This window comes from Pristiophorus japonicus, chromosome 9 (assembly GCF_044704955.1).
Source record: "Pristiophorus japonicus isolate sPriJap1 chromosome 9, sPriJap1.hap1, whole genome shotgun sequence".
Lineage (NCBI taxonomy): Eukaryota > Metazoa > Chordata > Chondrichthyes > Pristiophoridae > Pristiophorus > Pristiophorus japonicus.
Window position 1 is genome coordinate 206,476,553 of NC_091985.1, and position 22,804 is coordinate 206,499,356.

The following is a 22,804-nucleotide window of genomic DNA, read 5'->3' on the forward strand; positions in this document are numbered from 1 at the left end:
CCATGGCTCAGTGGGTAGCTCACTCACCTTGGAGTCAGAAGGTTGTGGGTTCAAGTCCCACTCTAGGGGTTTGAGCACATAAATCCAGACAGCAGGAGCCGAAGCCTGCTGCATCTGGCCGGGTCTTCATTCTCCGTGGTGTGGCTGATGGAGCAGATCTGGAGTCCAGGCAGAGGGCAGCCTCCTGATTCGCGGGACTAAGGTCTTCCTGTGTGTATTACAGGGAGCTGTAGCATAGCGGTCATTTTACTAGACCACAAATCCAGAGGCCTGGTCTGATAATCTAGAGACACGAGTTCAAATCCTACCATGGTAGCTGAGAAGTTTCAATATAGTTAATTAAATGACAAAATAACTATTTGTACTGCACTTTTCTTTGACATACAGCCGTCCGTTCTTCCAGCCCCCTACACGGGACATCGTTGGAATGGATGATATCCAGAAGGCACGCCACTGTCACTATTCACTTCATACCCAATAAACCCATTAACAATCCGTACACAATGCGCCATCTATGGTGAGGTTGGGGGGGTTGGGAAGGATGTACTTTTACTGGGGCATGGGACTTTGGCTGGCCCTTGCTATTTTCTGGGGTGCTCTGTCCTCTGTCGCTTCAGGAAGTCAAAGTGGATCGAGTTACAATTTGCAAAGTCAGTGAGATCTTGGGATGGGCGGTTCTAGTGATACATTCCTGTGAAACTTCAGGGTGTGGCTTACCCTCCAAGGGGACTAATCAAACAATGCGTGGAGCATGGCAGCCATTTTGGCAGCAGAAATAAACACGTCCATTAATCAAGTCTGGAATAAAAAGCTAATGTCGGTAATGGTGACCATGAAGCATGTAACAAACCACTATGACAAAGGAAATCAGGTCTTCCTGCATGTATTGCAGGGAACAACTTGTATTTATATAGACACCTTTAATGTAGTGAAACATTCCAAGGCGCTTCACAGAAGTATTATGAGATTTTAAAAATTGACGCCGAGCCGCACAAGGAGAAATTAGGGCAGGTGACCAAAAGGGAGGTAGAGACGTGGAGAGGTTTAGGGAGCGAATTCCAGAGCTTGGGGCCCAGGCTACAGAAGGCACGGCCACCAATGGTTGAGTGATTATAATCAGGGATGCTGAAGAGGGCAGAATTAAAGGAGCGCAGACATCACCGGGGGGGGGGGGGGGGGGAATGGCGGGGAAGGTTGCAGAGCTGGAGGAGATTACAGAGATAGGGAGGGGCGAAGTCACGGAGAGAGACAAAAACAAGGATGAGAATTTTTAAATCGAGGCGTTGCTTAACCGGGAGCCAATGTAGTTCACCAAGCACAGGGGTGATGGATAAATAGAGAGGAAGATCGAGAAGAGGGTTGGCGCGATGATGCTGCCCTGCTTGACCCCGGTCCGGACGTTGATTGGGTCGGTGGTGGATCCGTTGGTCAGGATCAAGGCTTGCATGTCGTCGTGGAGCAGGTGGAGGATGGTGACAAACTTATGGGGGCAGCCGAAATGGAGGAGGACGCTCCATACTCCCTCACGGTTAACAGCGTCAAAGGCCTTGGTGAGGTCAAAGAAGGCCATGTAGAAGGGTTGGTGCTGTTCCCTGCATTTCTCTTGTGGTTGTCGCGCAGTTTACCAAGCGCAGACAGCGGAAGGAGCGTGCGGCAAACCAGACTCCCCAACCACCTCTTCCTTCAACCACTGTCTGTCTCACCTGTGACAGAGACTGTAATTCCTGTATTGGACTGTACGGTCACCTGAGAACTCACTTTTAGTGTGGAAACAAGTCTTCCTCGATTTTGATCCTGCTACAACTGTACAGGGTATTAGTGAGGCCACACCTGGAGTACTGCATGCAGTTTTGGACTCCGTATTTAAGGAAGGATATACTTGCATTGGAGGCAGTTCAGAGAAGGTTCACTAGGTTGATTCCGGAGATTGACTACGTTGACTTATGAAGAGAGGTTGAGTAGGTTGGGCCTATACTTATTGGAGTTCAGAAGAATGAGAGGTGATCTTATCGAAACATATAAGATAATGAGAGGGCTGGACAAGGTGGATGCAGAGAGGATATTTCCACTCAGAGTGGAAACTAAAACCATGGAAGATAGTCTTAGAATAAGGGGCCGCCCATTTAAAACTGAGATGAGGAGGAATTTCTTCTCTGGGTTGTAAATCTGTGGAATTCTCTGCCCCAGAGAGCTGTGGAGGCTGGGTCGTTGAATATATTTAAGACGGAGGTAGTCAGATTTTTGAGTGATAAGGGAATAAAGGGCTATGGGAAGCAGGCAGGGAAGTGGACCTGAGTCCATGATCTTATTGAATGGCAGAGCAGGCTTGAGGGGTCAAATGGCCCACTCCTGCTCCTATTTCTTGTATTGGTGTTCTTGAGGGACTGCCGATGATGATGATGATGATGATGGATGGATGGGTGAGCGGGACTTGGTGCAAGTTAGGACTCAGGCAGCCGTGTTTTGGATGACCTCAAGTTTACATAGGGTAGAATGTGGGAGGCCAGCCAGTAGTGCTTTAGAATAGTCGAGTCTAAAAGGTAACAAAGGCATGGATGAGGGCTTTAGCAGCCGATGAGCTGAGGCAAGGGAGCAGACGAGCGATGTTATGGAGTTGGAAATAGGCGGTTTTAATTATGGTCAAAAGCTCCTTTCAGGGTCAAATTGGACACAAAGGTTGCAAACTGTCTGGAACAGTAGCATAGTGGTTATGTTACTGAGCTAGTAATACAGAGACCTGAGTTCACATCCCACCATGGGAGCCGTGGAATTTAAATTCAGTTAATTAAATAAATCTGGAATAAAAAGCCAGTATCAGTAATGGTGACTACGAAGCTATCAGATTGTTTTAAAAACCCATCTGGTTCACTAATGTCCTTTAGGGTAGTCCCCTCTCTCTCCCCCGGTAGGGATGTCCCACTTCTCTCTCCAGACAGGGATCCTACCCTCATCCCCCACCCTCCGCAACCTTGGGAGCGATTGACAAGTTTGGGAGTATCTGACTCAGTTCTTACCTTTAGTTTGTCAACTCACTGCAGCCAGATCGAGGTACAGGATCCGCCATCTGCAGACACTAAAACAGCACTTCAGGGAAATCTATAGCTGAAGGCACAGATAGAGTCATACAATGAAACAGTACATCGTTCCTACCGCAACTCTTTGAACAAGGTAAACAATTAATTCCATTCCATTGACTTTTACCCACAGCCCAGCAGGGGTGAACCCTTTACGTATTTATCTAATTCCCTGGGGCCTCCCCTCTCCTGGGGCTCAGCCCCCTCCCACCGGGGGAAAATTGCCTCTTGAGACCCCCTCCTCTCGGGAGGGGGGAAAATTGCCCCTCGAGACCTCCTCCCCCCGGGGAGGGGAGAAATTTCCCCTCGAGACCCCCTCCCCCCGGGACACTCCCCCTCACCTGGAAGCCCCCCCTCCTATTTAAAGGGACAGGATGCTGCCCCCGGCCCTTGCCCGAGAGACAGGCGAGGTTCCGCCTGCTGTCACTGTCGCCGCGGGCCCCAGCACAGCGCGCACTCACCACCGGCCCTCCGCAACGTCTCGGTGACCTATGGGGCGGGGCGGAGCTTGCGTAACAATCGCGAGTCATAGCAACCGGGGGTGACGGACAGGCGGAGGGAGCGACTGACAGGCGGAGACGAATAATTGACAGTTGTGTGATTTAAAAAAAAAGAGACTTGCATTTATATAGCGCCTTACACTACCTCAGGATGTCCCAAAGCACTTTACAACTAATGAAGTACTTTGAGTGTAGTCACTGTTGTAATGTGCGAAATGTAACAGCCAACATGCGCACAGCAAGCTCCCACCGACAGCAACGTGATAATGACCAGATAATGGCCCAGAAATCCCGTCCTCCCCGGGTCCGTACGGATTCGGGAAGGCATCGCAAAAGCCGGTTATCAGCGCACAATGCGCATGCGCTTTTCTGATCTGTCAAACTGGAGCTTGACAGATCCTCTGCATCTCCACAGTGAGGGCATTCGCAAGGGCAAGATTGCGGTATTTACCCGTATCTTGCCCAGAGAATGTCCTCAAAACTCTTGTGCCTGATAAAAGCAGGCGCAAAACCTACTTTTCCAGGCGTTAAAACACACTTAAAACATAATAAAATTAAAATAAACACATTTTATTTTTAGAAAACCTGCCCACTACATTAATTTATTTTAAAGCAGAATTTAAAAAAAAAAAATCAGAATATATTTTTTAATACATACATAACTTTAATTTAAATTAATGTTCAATATGTAGTGTATTTTTTCTTTTTTTTTTAATTAATGTGTGTGTTTGTGGGGAGGGGGGAGGTTCTCATTCATAATAATGGGCGCTCCAACTTATGGAATGAGAACATACTTTACCCGATATGGCTCTGGGCAGCCAATGACTGCAGCTCCAGCCCACCGTATGTCCTGACATGCACGTGCTGCGATGCGCAGTCAGTGGAGGCCTCAGGACCGGGAACTCGCATGGGCACAGCAGCTTCAGGTAAGTGCGCTTCATTTTTCTAGAATCCAGTCGAACGCCCGTGGGAGGGAGAAACCGGGATTCAGGGCCAATGTGTTTTTGTGATGTTGATAGAGGGATTAATATTGGTCAGGATAACTCCAGGGGATAACTCACCTGCTCTTCAAAATAGTGCCGTGGGGATATTTTACATCCACCTGAGGGAGCAGACGGGGCCTCGGTTTAATATCTCATCCAAAAGAAAACACCTCAGGCAGTGCAGCACTCCCTCAGCACTGCACTGGAATGCCAGCCTAGATTTATGTGCTCAAGTGGGACTTGAACCCACAACATTGTGACTCGCAGAGAGTGCTACCGACTGAGCCACGGCCGACACATTGTGAGTGATTGACAGGTGTCAGAGTGTTGGACAGGTGAGGGAGTGGTTCACAGTTGGCTGAGTGATTGACAGGCGAAGGTAGTATCTGACTTCAGTTTGTCAACTGGTTGCAGCCAGCATCGCCATCTGGTGTCAGTGATACAGCACTGCAGGGATACATGCACACAAGATGGCGGATGGGATAGCAGCTCCCAAGGGAGCTCTCCCCGAACAAACCTTCATCTGACGCCATCTTCCACCTCTTTCTCCCTCACCCCCACCGCCCTCACTGTCTAAGCCCCTTCTGGCCCAAACTCTGAACCTCAAAGTACTCTACCTACCCCTAAAACCCTAAAATCTCATGCTGCAAGAGCCCACTGCCCGTCCCCCAACCTCCCTTCTAGGCCGACCACTCCGCTGCCAAGTCCCTCCAGCTGGACCCTCGCTTCTCACTCCTCACAGCCGACTCAGCTGCTCCAACCGACCCCCGGAGATCTCAATGGTGGTGAGCCTCCGACCAGCTTCAAATACAGGTTTGGGCCTACCTCGCATGAGCCTGCCCTCCGGCGATGTCCTGACCTCCCCTCGGCCGCTGGCCCCACTCAACGGCATGGTCTCTGTCGAGCACGTGGTGTGCACAATGGCTGTGGTCACTCGGACACCTCTTTCCACAAAATGGACTGCTGACCATCCCAATGCCTGCCCTCATCCAGGCCTCGGTTTTCTTACCAAAGGGTGTTGCCCAGCACTGAGCTTAAGGCCCGCATCTCACCATAGGCAATTAGGCTCATACAGCAGTGGCTGGTCTCCAGTCGTCTCGGACCCCTTGCCACTGGACCAAAACCTTGCTCAGCTAAGCCCGTGTGGTAGCTGGTGTGCAATGGCCACCCCACGTTAAAAGAACTCACACACACGCATCTTCTATCCTTCAATATGAATTTCGGGACCTGGACAACTCCAACAGAGACAGGCCGTAACACCGCACCGCCATTGTTGCCCGGGAACTTAGAAACTTTGATTTCGACATCGCCGCCCTAAGCGAGACCTGGCAGGCCGGAGAAGGCCAGCTCAAGGAAGGTGGAGGTTACACTTTCTTCTGGAAAGAGAAACCAGAGGCAGAACGCCGCCTCTACGGAGTCGGCTTCGTCATCAAATACGAGCTGGTCGACTGCCTCAAAGACTCCCCCTGCGGGGTTAATGAACGCCTCATGATTCTTCGACTCACCCTATTCCGGAACCAGTGTGTCACAGTCATCAGTGCATATGCCCCAACACTCGATGCAACTGATGTGGTCAGAGAGGGTTTTTACTCCAGCCTCGAACAATCCCTGTCCTGCGTCCCCACGGCCGACAAACTGAACCTCCTCGGTGACTTCAACGCAAGAGTCGGTAAGGACGCAGACCTCTGGGGAGGCGTAATCGGTTGGCGGGGGGACGGTAGAGAAAGCCAACTCCAGTGGTACCCGGAAAGGCCTATAAAAGACCCAGGAGTCGGAAGAGGCGGGAGATTGAGCAGCGGGAGTTCGGGCAGAGTCAGAGAGGCCTATAAAAAGGCACAGGAGTCGGAGGCGGCTAGCCGGTGCAGCTGCAGCAGGGGCAGAAGATAAACAAAGAAGTAGAAAGAAATCGAAAGCTGATGTCACAGTCAAGGGGGTAAGTGATTGGCGAGTAGTTTTTCTTTTCCCCATCAGTAGGCAACCTTCATCATTGTTGTTGCCAAATTAAGTTAATCTAAGGGTTAAGTCATGGCAGGAGAGCTTGGACATGCTCCTCCTGTGCTATGTGGGAACTCGGACACTTCCAGTGTCCCTGACGACTACATGTGCGGGAAGTGTATCCTACTGCAGCACCTGACAGACCACATTGCGGCACTGGAGCTGCGGGTGGATTCATGCTGGAGCATGCGCGATGCTGAGGATGTCGTGAATAGCACGCCTAGTGAGTTGGTCTTACGGCAGGTAAAAGTTACACAGACAGATAGTGAACGAATGACCAACAGGAAGAGCAGTGGAACGAAGGTAGTGCAGAGGACCCCTGCGGTCATCCCCCTCCAAAACTGATACACCACTTTGGGTATTGTTCGGGGGTGGGGGTGGGGGTGGGGGATGATTCATCAGGGCAGGGCAGCAGCAGCCAAGTCCATGGCACTGTGGGTGGCTCTGCTGCACAGGAGGGCAGGAAAAAAAAAAAGAGTGGGAGAGCTATAGTGGTAGGGGATTCGATTGTAAGGAGAATAGATACAAGTTTCTGTGGCCGCAGTAGAGACTCTAAGATGGTATGTTGCCTCCCGGGTGCAAGGGTCAAGGATGTCTCGGAGCAGTTGCAGGACATTTTGAAGGGGGAGGGCGAACAGCCAGTTGTTGTGGTGCATATAGGTACCAACGATATAGGTCAAAAATGGGATGAGGTCTAACAAGCTGAATTTAGGGAGCTAGGAGTTAAATTTAAAAATAGGACCTCAAAAAGGTGGAAATCTCAGGATTGCTACCAGTGCTGTGTGCTAGTCAGAGTAGGAATCGCAGGATAGCTCAGATGAATACGTGGCTTGAGGAGTGGTGCAGAAGGGAGGGATTCAAATTCCTGGGACATTAGAACCAGTTCTGGGGGAGGTGGGACCAGTACAAACCAGACGGTCTGCACCTGGGCAGGACTGGAACCAAATGTCCTGGGGGGGGGGGGGGGAAGTGTTTGCTAGTGCTGTTGGGGAGGGGTTAAACGAATATGGCAGGGGGATGGGAACCTATGCAAGGAGACAGAGGGAAGTAGAATGGGGGCAGAAGCAAAAGATAGAAAGAAGAGTAAAAGTGAAGGGCAAAAATCAAAAAGGGCCACATTGCCCTTTTAGAATTTTGTTGCAAAGCGTGTTAAAAAGACAAGCCTGAAGGTTCTGTGCCTCAATGCGAGCAGTATTCGTAATAAGGTGGAGGAATTAACTGCACAGGCAGCAATTAATGAATATGATATAATTGGCATCACGGAGACATGGCTCCAGGGTGACTAAGGCTGGGAATTCAACATTCAGGAAGGATAGATAGAAAGGAAAAGGAGGTGGGGTAGCGTTGCTGGTTATAGAGGAAATTAATGCAATAGTAAATGAAGGACATTAGCTTGGATGATGTGGAATCGGTATGGGTGGAGCTGCAGAATACCAGAGGACAGAAAACGCTAGTGGGAGTTGTGTACAGACCACCAAACAGTAGTAGTGAGGTTGGGGACAGCATCAAACAAGAAATTAGGGATGCATGCAATAAAGGTACAGCAGTCATCAAGGGTGACTTTAATCTACATATAGATTGGGCTAACCAAACTGGTAGCAATACGGTGGAGGAGGATTTCCTGGAGTGTATTAGGGATGGTTTTCTGGACCACTATGTCGAGGAACCAACTAGAGGGCTGGCCATCCTAAACGGGTGATGTGTAATGAGAAAGGACTAATTGGCAATCTTGTAGTGCGAGGCCCCTTGGGGAAGAGTGACCATAATATGGTAGAATTCTTCATTAAGATGGAGAGTGACACAGTTAATTCAGAGACTAGTGTCCTGAACTTAAGGACAGGTAACTTCGATGGTATGAGACGTGAATTGGCTACAATAGACTGGCAAATGGTATTTAAAGGGTTGATGGTGGATAGGCAATGGCAAACATTTAAAGATCACATGGATGAACTTCAACAATTGTACATCCCTGTCTGGAGTAAAAATAAAATGGGGAAGGTAGCTTAACAGTGGCTAACAAGGGAAATTAAGGATAGTGTTAAATCCAAGGAAGAGACATAGAAATTGGCCAGAAAAAGCAGCAAACCCAAGGACTGGGAGAAATTTAGAATTCAGCAGAGAAGGACAAAGGGTTTAATTAGGAGGGGGGAAAATAGAGTATGAGAGAAAGCTTGCTGGGAACATAAAAACTGACTGCAAAAGCTTCTATAGATATATGTGAAGAGGAAAAGATTAGTGAAGACAAACGTAGGTCCCTTGCAGTCAGATTCAGGTGAATTTATATTGGGGAACAAAGAAATCGCAGACCAATTGAACAAATACTTTGGTTCTGTCTTCACGAAGGAAGACACAAATAACCTTCCGGACGTACTAGGGGACCGAGGGTCTAGTGTGAAGGAGGAACTGAAGGATATCCTTATTAGGTGGGAAATTGTGTTAGGGAAATTGATGGGATTGAAGGCAGATAAATCCCCAGGGCCTGATGGGATGCATCCCAGAGTACTTAAGGAAGTGGCCCTAGAAATAGTGGATGCATTGGTGGTCATTTGCAAACAGTCTATCGACTCTGGATCAGTTCCTATAGACTGGAGGGTAGCTAATGTAATACCACTTTTTAAAAAAGGAGAGAGAAAATGGGTAATTATAGACCGGTTAGACTGACATCAGTAATGGGGAAAATGTTGGAAGCAATTATTAAAGGTGAAATAGCAGCGCATTTGGAAAGCAGTGACAGGATCGGTCCAAGTCACCATGGATTTATGAAAGGGAAATCATGCTTAACAAATCTTCTAGTTATATCAAGAAATTCTAGTAGAGTGGACAAGGGAGAACCAGTAGATGTGGTGTATTTGGACTTTCAAAAGGCTTTTGACAAGGTCCCACACAAGAGATTGGTGTGCAAAATTAAAGCACATGATATCAGGGATAATGACTGAAGTGGATAGAGAACTGGTTGGCAGACAGGAAGCAGAGAGTCGGGATAAACGGGTTCTTTTCAGAATGGCAGGCAGTGACCAGTAGGGTGCTGCAGGGCTCAATGCTGGGACCCCAGCTCTTTACAATATACATTAATGATTTGGATGAATGAAAATTGAGTGTAATATCTCCAAGTTTGCAGATGACACGAAATTGGGTGGCGGTGAGAGCTGTGAGGAGGATGCTAAAAGGCTGCAGGGTGACTTGGACAGAGTAGGTGAGTGGGCAAATGCATGGCAGATGCAGTATAATGTGGATAAATGTGAGGTTATCTACTTTGGGGGCAAAAACACAAAGACAGAATATCATCTGAATGGCGGCAAATTAGGAACGAGACCTGGGTGTCATGGTACATCAATCATTGAAAGTTGGCATGCAGGTACAGCAGGCGGTGAAGACGGCAAATGGCATGTTGTCTTTCATAGCTAATGGTTTTGAGTATAGGAGCAGGGAAGTCTTACTGCAGTTGTACAGAGTCTTGGTGAGGTCTCACCTGGAATATTGTGTTCAGTTTTGGTCTCCTAATCTGAGAAAGGACTTTCTTGCTATTGAGGGAGTGCAGCGAAGGTTCACCAGTCTGATTTCCGGGATGGCTGGACTGACATATGAGGAGAGACTGGATCGACTGGACCTTTATTCACTGGAGTTTAGAAGGATGAGAGGGGATCTCATCGAAACTTATAAAAATCTGACGGGACTAGACAGGTTAGAATGTTCCCGATGTTGGGGAAGTCCAGAACCAGGGGACACAGTCTTAGAATAAGGGGTAGGCTATTTAGGACTGAGATGAGGAGAAACTTCTTCACTCAGAGTTGTTAATCTGTGGAATTCCCTACCACAGAGAGTTGTTGATGCCAGTTCATTGGATATATTCAAGAGGGAGTTAGATATGGCTCTTACGGCTAAAGGGATCAAGGGGTATGGAGAGAAAGCAGGAAAGGGGTACTGAGGTGAATGATCTGCCATGATCTTATTGAATGGCTGTGCAGGCTCGAAGGGCCGAATGTCCTACTCCTGCCCCTATTTTCTATCTTTCTAGGTTTCTATCCTGCTTCTGACAAAATGCCTAGAACACGACCTTGTCATCACCCCAATACCTTGTTCCGCCAGAGGGACAAGTACAAGGCATCGTGACAACACCCTCGCTCCAAGCACTGGCACCTGCTCGACTCGGTCATTGTTTGAGCCAGGGATCGCAAAGATGTGTGCATCACCTGCGCCATGACAGGAGCTAACAACTGTTGGACAGACCACCGCCTAATACATTTCATCATTGGCATGAACATAGCCCCAAAGCTGCGACGGCAGCAGAAGCAATGCTGCAAAAAAGCCAATGCCGGGGCACTCAAAAACTCAGCTAAGAGAGCCCTATACAGCCAGCGCCTCACTGCTCACTTGGCGACCCTTGATGACCCCGAGATGCAGAATGCCCACAGTGCTTGGTCTTCCCTCCAAGCCACCATAACCAGTGCCTGTGAAGAGACGCTTGGTCACTCAACTGGGAAACACCAGGAGTGGTTTGATGAGAATGACCAGGAGATCCAAGAGGTAATATATCGCAAGCACAGGGCATTTCTGAACCTAAAACAACTCAATTCGGAAGCAGCAAAGCAGCATTGCAGACGGCTTAAGGCCGATGTCCAACAAAAAAACCCGCGAGCTAAAGAACAGGTGGTGAGTGGAGAAAGCACAGGGAGGTTCAGCAGCTGGCTGATAACCATGTTGTGTGAGGATTCTTCACCACAGTCAAGGCCACTTATGTCCCAAACATCCAAGGCCCCACCCCACTGCTGGCCAAGAACAGGGAAACACTCATCAAGGACACTGAGGCAGTCAGAACTCGCTGGAAGGAAAACTTCGAAGATCTCCTTAACCGAGACTCTGCATTTGACTCGAGTGTCCTCGACTCCATCCCGCAGTATGCTACTCACCACCATTTCAGCAAAACCCCAGCCCTGCACGAGGTCGAAAAGGCCAGTCAGCTATGGCGGAGAGGCACCATTGGCATGAATGCATGACCTCATCGCTCTAATCTGGAAGGAGGAGAGCATGCCGAGAGATCTGAGATGCAGTAATTGTGACCATCTTTACAAAAAGGGGACAAGTCTGACTGCGACAACTACAGAGCAATCTCCCGGTTATCTGCCATTGGGAAGGTTATCGCTAGAATCCTCCTCGACCGTCTTCTCCCTGTGGCTGAGGAGCTCCTCCTGGAGTCACATTGCGAATTCTGTCCACAACGGGGTACAACGGACTTGATCTTTATGGCGCCACAACTGCAAGAGAATGCACGGAACAGCACCAATCCTTGTACATGGCCTTCTTGGACTTTACAAAGGCCTTTGACACTTAACCGCAAGGGACCATGGAACATCCTCCTCCGTTTCGGATGCCCCCAAAAGTTTATCGCCATTCTCCGCCTGCTCCACGACGACATGCAAGCTGTGATCCTGACTAAAGGATCCACCACAGACCCAATCCACATCTGGACCGGGGTCAAGTCGGGCTGCGTCATCGCGCCAACCCTCTTCTCGATCTTCCTCGCTGCAATGCTCCATCTCACACTCAACAAGCTCCCCGCCAGAGTGGAACTAAACTACAGAACCAGTGGAACCTGTTCAACCTTCGTTGTCTCCAGGCCAGGTCCAAGACCACCCCAACCTCTGTCATCGAGCTACAGTACACGGACAACGCTTGCGTCTGCGCACAGAGGCTGAACTCCAAGTCACAGTCAGCATCTTTACTGAGATGTATGAAAGCATGGGCCTTACACTAAACATCCATAAGACAAAGATCCTCCACCAACCTGACCCCGCCAAACAGCACTGCCCCCCAGTCATCAAGCATGGACCACTTTCCATACCTCAGGAGCCTATTCTCAGCAAGGGCAGAGATCAGTTGTGATAGATGTAACCATGCATTTACTCTGTACAGCCACCAGAGGGCTCATCCCCTAGAGTCCCAAGGGATCCCATAATCCCTTGGGAGCACAGATATTTAAGGAGGCTTCACAGGTTGGAAAGGCACTCTGGAGACCTGCAATAAAAGACTACGGTCACACTTTACTTTGAGCTCAGTGTTCAGTCTGACTCTTTCTCCATGCACAACAACTGGCGACAAGATACAGATAGTGAACCAAAAGATGCAGAGAACAGTGGGCATCCTGGAGAGAGATGATTGGGAAACTTTTGTGGAGCGACTCGACCAATACTTCGTGGCCAACGAGCTAGATGGGGGAAGAGAGCGCTGCCAAATGAAGGACGATCCTCATCACCGTCTGTGGGGCACCAATGTATGGCCTCAGGAAGAATCTGCTCACTCCAGCGAAACCCAGAGAGAAATCATATAATGATTTGTGCACACTGGTCTGACAGCATTTGAACCTGAAGGAAAGCGTTCTGATGGCAAAGTACTGGTTCTACATCTACAAAAGCTCTGAAAGCCAGGAAGTAGCGAGTTATGTCGCCGAGCTAAGACACCTTGCAGGACATTGCGAATTTGAAGGACATTTGGAGCACATGCTCAGAGACTTTTTCATACTTGGCATTGGCCACGAAACCATACTTCGCAAACTTTTGACTGTAGAGATCCCAAACTTGAGTAAGGCCATAGCGATAGCCCAGGCATTCATTGCCGCCAGTGACAATACGAAGCAAATCTCTCAGCACACAAGTCCTACTACTAGTACTTTGAACAAAGTGATGTTTTTGAATCGTAACGTTCATGGCAGGTCACACATACCTGCAGCTACACGTCCGCAGATGTCGAGTCCACCATCAAGAGTGATGAATGCAAGGCCATTAATACCTTGTTGGCACTGTGGGGGTGATCATCGTTTCCATTCATGCTGATTTAAAAAAAAGAGTACATTTGCAAGGGCTGTGGAACAATGGGACACCTCCAACAAGTGTGCAGGTGAGCTGCTAAGCCTGTTAAACCTGCAAACCACCATGTTGCAGAGGAGGACAGATCCACAGAGGATCACGACAAAGCAGAGCCTCAGATCGAGGAAGCAGAGATACATGGGGGTGCACACATTCACCACGAATTGTCCCCCGATAATGCTGAATGTTGAACTAAATGGACTCCCGGTGTCAATGGAGCTGGATAAGGGCGCGAACCCGTCCATCATGGGCAAAAAGACTAAGGATTGTGGTGCAACAAGGCCTCAAGGCCAGTCTCAACTCCAATTCGCACGAAACTAAGAACTTACATGGAAGAACGGATTCCTGTAATCGGCAGTGGTACTGTAAAGGTCTCCTACGATGGAGCGATGCACAAGCTACCACTCTGGATGGTACCAGGTGATGGTCCCACGCTGCTCGGCAGGAACTGGCCCGGAACTGGGATGACGTCAGAGCGCTATCGCCCGCTGACGACACTTCGTGTGCCCAGGTCTTAAACAAATTTCCTTCGCTGTTCGAACCAGGCATCGGGAAATTCCGAGCAGCAAAAGTGCAGATCCACCTCATTCCGGGGGCATGACCCATCCATCACAAGGTGAGAGCAGTACCATACATGATGAGAGAAAGAGATCGAGCTAGATCGGCTGCAAAGAGAGGGCATCATTTCACCGATCGAGTTCCACGAGTTGGCCAGTCCTATTGTCCCAGTCGTCAAGGGAGACGGCACCATCAGAATCTGTGGCGATTACAAAGTAACGATCAATCATTTCTCCCTGCAGGACCAAGACCCACTACCAAAGGCCGATTACCTCTTTGCAACGCTGGCGGGAGGAAAGACATTCATGAAGCTGGATCTGACTTCAGCCTACATGACACAGGAACTAGAGGAATCATCGAAGGCCCTCACCTGCATCAACACGCACAAAGGTCTTTTTGTTTATAACAGATGCCCGTTTGGAATCCGATCGGCGGCGGCGATATTCCAGATAAACATGGAAAGCTTACTGAAGTCGGTCCCGCACACCGTGGTCTTCCAGGACGACATCTTGGTCACAGGTCAGAACACAGTCGAGCATCTGCAGAACCTGGAGGAGGTTCTTAGTCGACTCAACTGCATGGGGCTCAGGTTAAAACACTCGAAGTGAGTTTTCTGGCGCCTGAAGTGAAGTTGCTGCAAAGGAGGATTGCGGCGGATGGCATCAAGCCCACCAACGCGAAGACAAACACACCGAGGCCACAGAACATGACAGAGCTGCGGTAGTTTCTGGGACTCCTGAACTACTTTGGTAACCTCTTACCAGGTCTCAGCACACTGGTAGAACCACTGAATGCCTTACTACAAAAAAGGGATGAATAGGTTTGGGGCAAAAGCCAAGAAAATGCCTTTGTAAAAGCAATAAAATTGTTATGCTCAAACAAATTGCTTGTGTTGTATGATCCATGTATGTGTTTGGTACTAGCATGTGATGCATTGTCATATGGCGTCGGGTGTGTATTGCAACAAGCTAATGATTTCAGGAAGCTGCAACCGGTTGCTTATGCATCCAGGAGTCTGTCTAAGGCTGAGAGAGCCCACAGCATGATTGAGAAAGAAGCGTTAGCGTGTGTCTATGGGGTAAAGAAAATGCATCAATACCTGTTTGGGCTAAAATTCGAATTGGAAACTGAACATAAGCCACTTATATCCCTGTTCTCCAAGAGTAAAGGGATAAATACCAACGCATCAGCCCGCATCCAGAGATTGGCGCTCACGTTGTCCACATACAACTACGCCATCCGCCACAGGCCAGTCACAGAAAACTGCGCCGATGTTCTCAGTGGGCTGCCATTGCCCACCACGTAGATCTAGCCATGGATAGGGAAACATTTGAGAGTGAGCAATCATCCGTTACTGTCCAGCAGATCAAAACCTGGACAAGCCAGGACCCCTTATTATCCCTAGTCAAAAGCTGTGTGCTTCACGGGAGCTGGTCCAGTGTCCCAGTGGAAAAGCAGGAAGAGATAAAGCCATTCCAGCGGCGCAAAGATGAAATGTCTATACAGGCAGACTGCCTTCTGTGGGGCAATCGAGTAGTCGTCCCCAAGAAGGGCAGAGATACCTCCATCAATGACCTCCACAGTACCCACCCAGACATTGTAATGATGAAAGCGATAGCCAGATCCCATGTGTGGTGGCCCGGAATTGATGCGGACTTAGAGTCCTGCATTCACAGATGTAATACGTGCTCGCAGTTAAGCAATGTACCCAGGGAGGCGCCACTAAGTTTATGGTCTTGGCCCTCCAAACCGTGGTCTAGGGTACACGTCGACTATGCAGGCCCGTTCTGGGTAAAATGTTTCTTGTGGTTGTAGACGCGTACTCCAAGTGGATTGAATGTGAGATAATGTCGGCTAGCACATCTGCTGCCGCTACTGAAAGCCTGCAGGCCATGTTTGCCACACACGGCCTACCAGATGTCCTGGTGAGCGACAACAGGCCATGTTTTACCAGTGCTGAGTTCAAAGAATTTATGACTCGTAACGGGATCAAACATGTCACATCTGCCCCGTTTAAACCAGCGTCCAATGGTCAGGCAGAGAGAGCAGTGCAAACCATCAAGCAAGGCTTGAAGAGGGTAACTGAAGGCTCACTGTAGACTCGCCTATCCAGAGTCCTGCTTAACTACCGCACGAGACCACACTCACTGGGATCCCACTTGTTGAACTGCTCATGAAAAGAGCACTCAAGACAAGGCTCTCGTTAGTTCACCCTGATCTACATGAACAGGGAGAGAGCAGGCAGCTTCAACAAAGTGCATACCATGATAGCGCAAATGTGTCACACGAGATTGAAATCAATAATCCTGTATTTGTATTAAATTATGGACAAGGTCCCAAGTGGCTTCCCGGCACTGTCGTGGCCAAAGAGGGGAGCAGGGTGTTTCAGGTCAAACTTTCAAATGGACTCGTGCACCGGAAACACTTGAACCGAATCAAACAGATTCACGAACTATCCTGAGCAACCCACCTTGGACCCTACTTTTTTTGATCCCCCAACACACACACCAGTGGCAACCGGCACCACGGTTGACCACGAAGCAGAACCCATCATCCACAGCAGCTCAGCACACCAGACAGCCCAGCAAGGCCAGCTGCACAGCAGTCCAGCGAGGGCCCAACAAATGATTCAACAACACCAGCTTTCACACCGAGATGATCAACCAGGGCAAGAAGAGCCCCAGATCGACTCACATTGTAAAGTTACACTTGGGAGCATAGGTATTTAAGGCGGCTTCACAGGTTGCAGAGACACTCTGGAGACCTGCAATAAAAGACTGAGCTCACAGTGTTCAGTCTGACTCTTTCTCCATACACATCAACGACGAGGTTCAACACCACCTCCAGTGCGCCAGCGCAGCCTTCGGCCGCCTGAGGAAGACAGTGTTCGAAGATCAGGCCCTCAAATCTGGCACCAAGCTCATGGTCGACAGGGCAGTAGTGATACCCGCCCTCCTGTATGGCTTAGCGACATGGACCATATACAGTAGACACTTCAAATCGCTGGAGAAATACCAACGATGTCTCCGCAAAATCCTGCAAATTCCCTGGGAGGACAGACGCACCAACATTAGTGTCCTCAATCAGGCCAATATCCCCAGCATCGAAGCATTGACACTACTAGACCAGCTCCGCTGGGCAGGCCACATTGTTCGCATGCCTGACACAAGATTCCCAAACCCAGCACTCTACTTGGAACTCCTACATGGCAAGCGAGCCAAAGATGGGCAGAGGAAATGTTTCAAGGACACCCACAAAGCCTCCCTTATAAAGTGCAACATGCCCACCAACACCTGGGAGTCCCCGGCCAAAGACCGCCCTAAGTGGAGGAAGAGCATCCAGGAGGGCGCTGAGCACCTCGAGTCTCATCGCAGAGAGCATGCAGAAACCAAGCACAGGCAGCGGAAGAAGCGTGCGGCAAACCAGTCCCACCCACCCTTTCCTTCAACCATTCTCTGTCCCACCTGTGAAAGACTGTAATTCCCATATTGGACTGTTCAGTTAACTAAGAACTCACTTTTAGGGTGGAAGCAAGTCTTCCTCGAATTTTCGGGACTGTCTATGATGATGATGATTGCAGGGAAATAAGAGAGGCACAGATAAAGATAGATAGAGAGAGAAAATTCCCATTGTACATTGAATTATAGAGAATATAAAGCACAGGAACATGCCATTTGGCTAAATAGACAGTGGCGATAATGCTCCACTCGAGCCTCCCATTCATCCTCATTTAACTATCAGCATAACCTTCGATTCCCTTCTCCCTCACATGCTTATCTAGCCTCCCCTTAAATATATTCGATACTATTCGCTTCAAACACTCCGTGTGGGAGCAAGTTCCACATTCTCACCACTCTTTGGGGAAAGAAGTTTCTTCTGAATTCCCTATTTGATTTCTTGCTGACTAACTTATATTGATGGCTTCTTCCCTACAAGCGAAAACTCTATTAAAACCTTTCGGAATTTGAAAGACTTCAATTGGGTCACTCCTCAGCCTTCTCTTTTCAAGAGAAAAAAAAAAAGAGACCCAGTCTGTTCACCCTTTCCTGATAAGTATAAACTTATCATCCTTCCAAATCTTGTTTGCACCCTCCCCAGTGCCTCTATATCCCTTCTATAATATGGCGACCAGAACTGCGCGCAGTGCTCAGTTTGGTCTAACCGAGGGTCGATAAAAGTTTAGCATGACTTTTCAATTCTATCCGACTAGAAAGAAACCCTTTCTAGGTTTGCTTTTCAATGGCCTTATTAACCTGCATTGCTACTTTTAGTGATTTGCTGCTCCAGGATCCCTTTCCTCCTCTATCCCATTTAGATTAGAGGTCTAGAGATTCATTTCGGGAGGTGGCGCAAAGTATCAGATCGGTTGCCCATTATACATAGCACCTGTTTTTCAGCTCCATTGATTGTAAGGGAAGGGAATTTCAGGTGCTGCGTATAAAGGGCGGCCGATTGGATACCTGTAAGGAAATCTCAAACTCAATTAAATGATTCCTCGTGATTCAGGCTTATTCTCCAAATGCAAATTTATTACTCAGACACCAATAGTACAATAACTACAGCATTACGGTTATACAATAGACTCAAACAACCTGGATTCCTGCTGACCCAAGGCGACCAACCTTGGCCTCCACATGATTGGACTTCCGACCGTCCAGTGAGCTCTCCCTTCAACAAGGCTGCTACCTGTACTTTGTCACCAGTTTAAAAACTTCCCAGCCATCCTTAAAGTACCTTCCCCCTTAAATGTAAGTCATATCACATATCCAAAAACCTTAAAGTCCCTCCCCTTCAATGAGTCATATCACATGATGCCCAGAATATATATTGAAGTACATACATATATATTTATATACCACCGTGCCAAAACCCGGGCAGCCTCGCAACACCACATTGCCATCACTGCAGCTCCGAGACCCAGGCAGCACGGAGCCTCCGATCCATCTGGTCCAAAGAGGGAAGGATAGATAGAAAGGAAAAGTAGGAGGGGTGGCATTGCTGGTTAAAGAGGAGATTAATGCAATAGTAAGGAAGGACATTAGCTTGGATGATGTGGAATCTGTAAGGGTAGAGCTGCGGAACACCAAAGGGCAGAAAACGCGAGTGGGAGTTGTGTACAGATCACCAGTCATAGTGAGGTTGGAGATGGCATCAAACAGGAAATTAGCGATGCATGCAATAAAAGGTACAGCAGTTATCATGGGTGGCTTTAATCTACTTAAAGATTGGGCTAACCAAACTGGTAGCAATACGCTGGAGGAGGATTTCCTGGTGTACAATGAATGGTTTTCTAGACTAATACGTCAAGGAACCAATTAGAGAGCTGGCTATCCTAGACTGGGTGTTGTGTAATGAGAGAGGATTCATTAGCAATCTGGTCGTGTGAGGCCCCTTGGGGAAGAGTGACCATATGGTAGAATTCTTCATTAAGATGGCGAGTGACACAGTTAATTCAGAGACTAGGGTCCTGAACTTAAAGAAAGGTAACTTCGATGGTATGAGACGTGAATTGGCTAGGATAGACTGGCGAATGATACTTAAAGGGTTGACGGTGGATAGGCAATGGCAGACAATTAAAGATCACATGGATGAACTTCAATAATTGTACATCCCTGTCTGGCGTAAAAATAAAACGGGGAAGGTGGCTCAACCGTGGCTTACAAGGGAAATTAGAGATAGTGTTAAATCCAAGAAAGAGGCATATAAATTGGCCTGAATTGGCCAAGAAACTTGAGGACTGGGCGAAATTTAGAATTCAGCAGAGGAGGACAAAGGGTTTAATTAGGAGGGGGAAAAGAGAGTACGAGAGTAAGCTTGCAGGGATCATAAAAATTGACTGCAAAATCTTCCATAGATATGTGAAGAGAAATAGATTAGTGAAGACAAACGTAGGTCCCTTGCAGTCAGAATCAGGTGAATTTATAATGGAGAGCAAAGAAATGGCAGACCAATTGAACAAATACTTTGGTTCTATCTTCACCAAAGACGACACAAATAACTTTCAGGAAATACTAGGTGACCGAGGGTCTAGTGAGAAGGAGGAACTGAAGGAAATCCTTATTAGTCAGGAAATTGTGTTCGGAAAATTGATGGGATTGAAGGCTGATAAATCCCCAAGGCCTGATAGTCTGCAGCCCAGAGCACTTAAGGACGTAGACCAAGAAATAGTGGATGCATTGGTGATCATTTTCCAACAGTCTATCGACTCTGAATCAGTTCCTATGGATTGGAGGGTAGCTAATGTAATCCCACTTTTTAAAAAAGGAAGGAGAGAGAAAACATGGAATTATAGACCGGTTAGCCTGACATCGGTAGTGGGGAAAATGTTGGAATCAATTATTAAAGATGTAATAGCAGCGCATTTGGAAAGCAGTGACAGGATCGGTCCAAGTCAGCATGAATTTATGAAAGGGAAATCATGCTTGACAAATTTTCTAGAATTTTTTGAGGCTGTAACTAGTAGAGTGGACAAGGGAGAACCAGTGGATGTGGTGTATTTGGACTTTCAAAAGGCTTTTGACAAGGTTCCACACAAGAGATTAATGTGCAAAATTAAAACACATGGTGTTGGGGGTAATGTACTGACATGGATAGAGAACTGGTTGGCAGACAGGAAGCAAAGAGTAGGAATAAACGGGTTCTTTTCAGAATGGCAGGCAGTGACTAGTGGGGTACCGCAAGGTTCAGTGCTGGGACACCAGCTAATTACAATATACATCAATGATTTAGACGAAGGAATTGAAATTACTATCTCCAAGTTTGCAATTGACACTAAGCTGGGTGGCAGTGTGAGTTGTGAGGAGGATGCCAAGAGGCTGCAGGGTGCCTTGGACAGGTTAGGTGAGTGGGCAAATACATGGCAGATGCAGTATAATGTAGATAAATGTGAGGATATCCACTTTGGTGACAAAAACAGGAAGGCAGAATATTATCTGAATGTTGACAGATTAGGAAAAGGGGACATGCAACGAGACCTGGGTGTCATGGTACACCAGTCATTGAAAGTTGGCATGCAGGTACAGCAGGCGGTAAAGGTGGCAAATGGCAAGTTGGTCTTCGTAGCGAGAGGAATTAAGTATAGGAGCAGGGAGGTCTTACTGCAGTTGTACAGGGCCTTGGTGAGGCCACACCTCGAATATTGTGTACAGTTTTGGTCTCCTAATCTGTGGAAGGACATTCTTGCTATTGAGGGAGTGCAGCAAAGATTCACCAGACAGAATCCCAGGATGGCAGGACTGACATATGAAGAAAGACTGGATCGACTAGGCTTATATTCACTGGAATTTAGAAGAATGAGAGGGGATCTCATAGAAACATATAAAATTCTGATGGCATTGGACAGGTTAGATGCAGGAAGAATGTTCCTGATGTTGGGGAAGTACAGAACCAGGGGTCACAATCTAAGGATAAGGGGTAAGCCATTTAGGACCGAGATGAGGAGAAACTTCTTCACTCAGAATTATGAACCCGTGGAATTCTCTGCCACAGAAAGTTGTTGAGGCCAGTTCGTTAGATATATTCAAAAGGGAATTAGATGTGACCTTTACGACTGAAGGGATCAAGGGGTATGGAGAGAAAGCAGGAATGGGGTACTGAAGTTGCATGATCAGCCATGATCATATTGAACGGTGGTGCAGGCTCAAAAGGGCCGAATGGCCTACTCCTGCACCTATTTTCTATATTTCTATGTAAGAGGACCCGCGGGCAGCGGGGGAGTCGGGGGAAAGGAGCAGGTAGTGTCGGGGGAAAGAGGGGGGGAAAGGTGGGGGGAAAGGTGGGTGAGAAAGGGGAAGCTTTACTCTGTATCTAACCCGTGTTTCAGGCAAATACCCCATTTCCCCGGCACTGATATCCATCACCTCGAGAACAACATTTAACCCAAAGATAAGGGAAACCCATCAGTTTCTCCCCGGACACAGATGCGGAGGGACAGTGAGTGTTATGAACATTGTTGTACAGTGTACTCGATAGTTCCTCCCTGGATCTGAGCCTTTTGGTGATGATTTGAATTTGATGCCCTCGAGTTACTGATTCACCGACTGGTGGAAATAGTTTTGCCTCATTTCCCTGATCAAACTTCGAACACCTCCCTCAGATCTCCAATTCTCCTTTGTTCTAATGAAAAGAGCCCCAGTTTCTCCAATCTCCCCTGATAACTAAAGCCTCTCTTCCCTGGTATCATCTCAGTGAATCTCTCTGCACCCTCTCCATGGTCTCGACATCCTTCCAGGTGTAAGATCCCCAAAACCTGACACTATCATGATCTCTGCCCTTTTGTACTCTATTTATAAAACCTCAGATCCCATGTGCTTTTTAACCACTTTATCAACTTGTCCTCCCACTTTTAAAGGTTTGTGTATCTGACCCCCTTATTAGGTTTGAGAGATATTAACATAACATGGCTAAAGCACATGAACATATAATGTATGTGTTTCTCTTATCTTTGGGTATAATGGACCTTTGATAAGGTCCCACGTGGCAGACTGGTCACGAAAGTAAAATCCCATGGGATTCAGGGCAAAGTGGCAAGTTGGATCCTAAATTGGCTCAGAGGCAGGACGCAAAGGGTAATGGTTGATGGGTGTTTGTGACTGGAAGGCTGTATCCAGTGGGGTTCTGCAGGGCTTAGTGCTGGGTCCCTTGCTTTTTGTGGTATATATCAATGACTTGGATTTGAATGTTGGGGCTATGATTAAGAAGTTTGCAGATGTCACTAAAATAGGCTGTGTGGTTGATAATGAAGAAGAAAGCTGCAGATTGCAGGAAGATATCAATGTACTGGTCAGGTGGGCAGAACAGTGGCAAATGGAATTCAATCCAGATAAGTGTGAGGT

General features: G+C 47.9%; 1 protein-coding gene and 1 pseudogene across 1 annotated transcript in view; one reads left to right on the forward strand and one right to left on the reverse strand.

The window, feature by feature from the left end:
• LOC139272873 (telomerase protein component 1-like) overlaps window positions 1–3,059 on the reverse strand; it is a 70,871-nt gene extending 67,812 nt beyond the window's left edge. Inside the window, exon 1 of the mRNA XM_070888979.1 lies at window positions 3,015–3,059. The gene's annotated coding sequence lies outside the window, so the exon portion shown is untranslated. The remainder of the gene's footprint in view (window positions 1–3,014) is intronic.
• The window catches only part of LOC139273490 (zinc finger protein 850-like), a 298,805-nt pseudogene that overhangs the window by 159,786 nt on the left and 116,215 nt on the right, over window positions 1–22,804 (forward strand).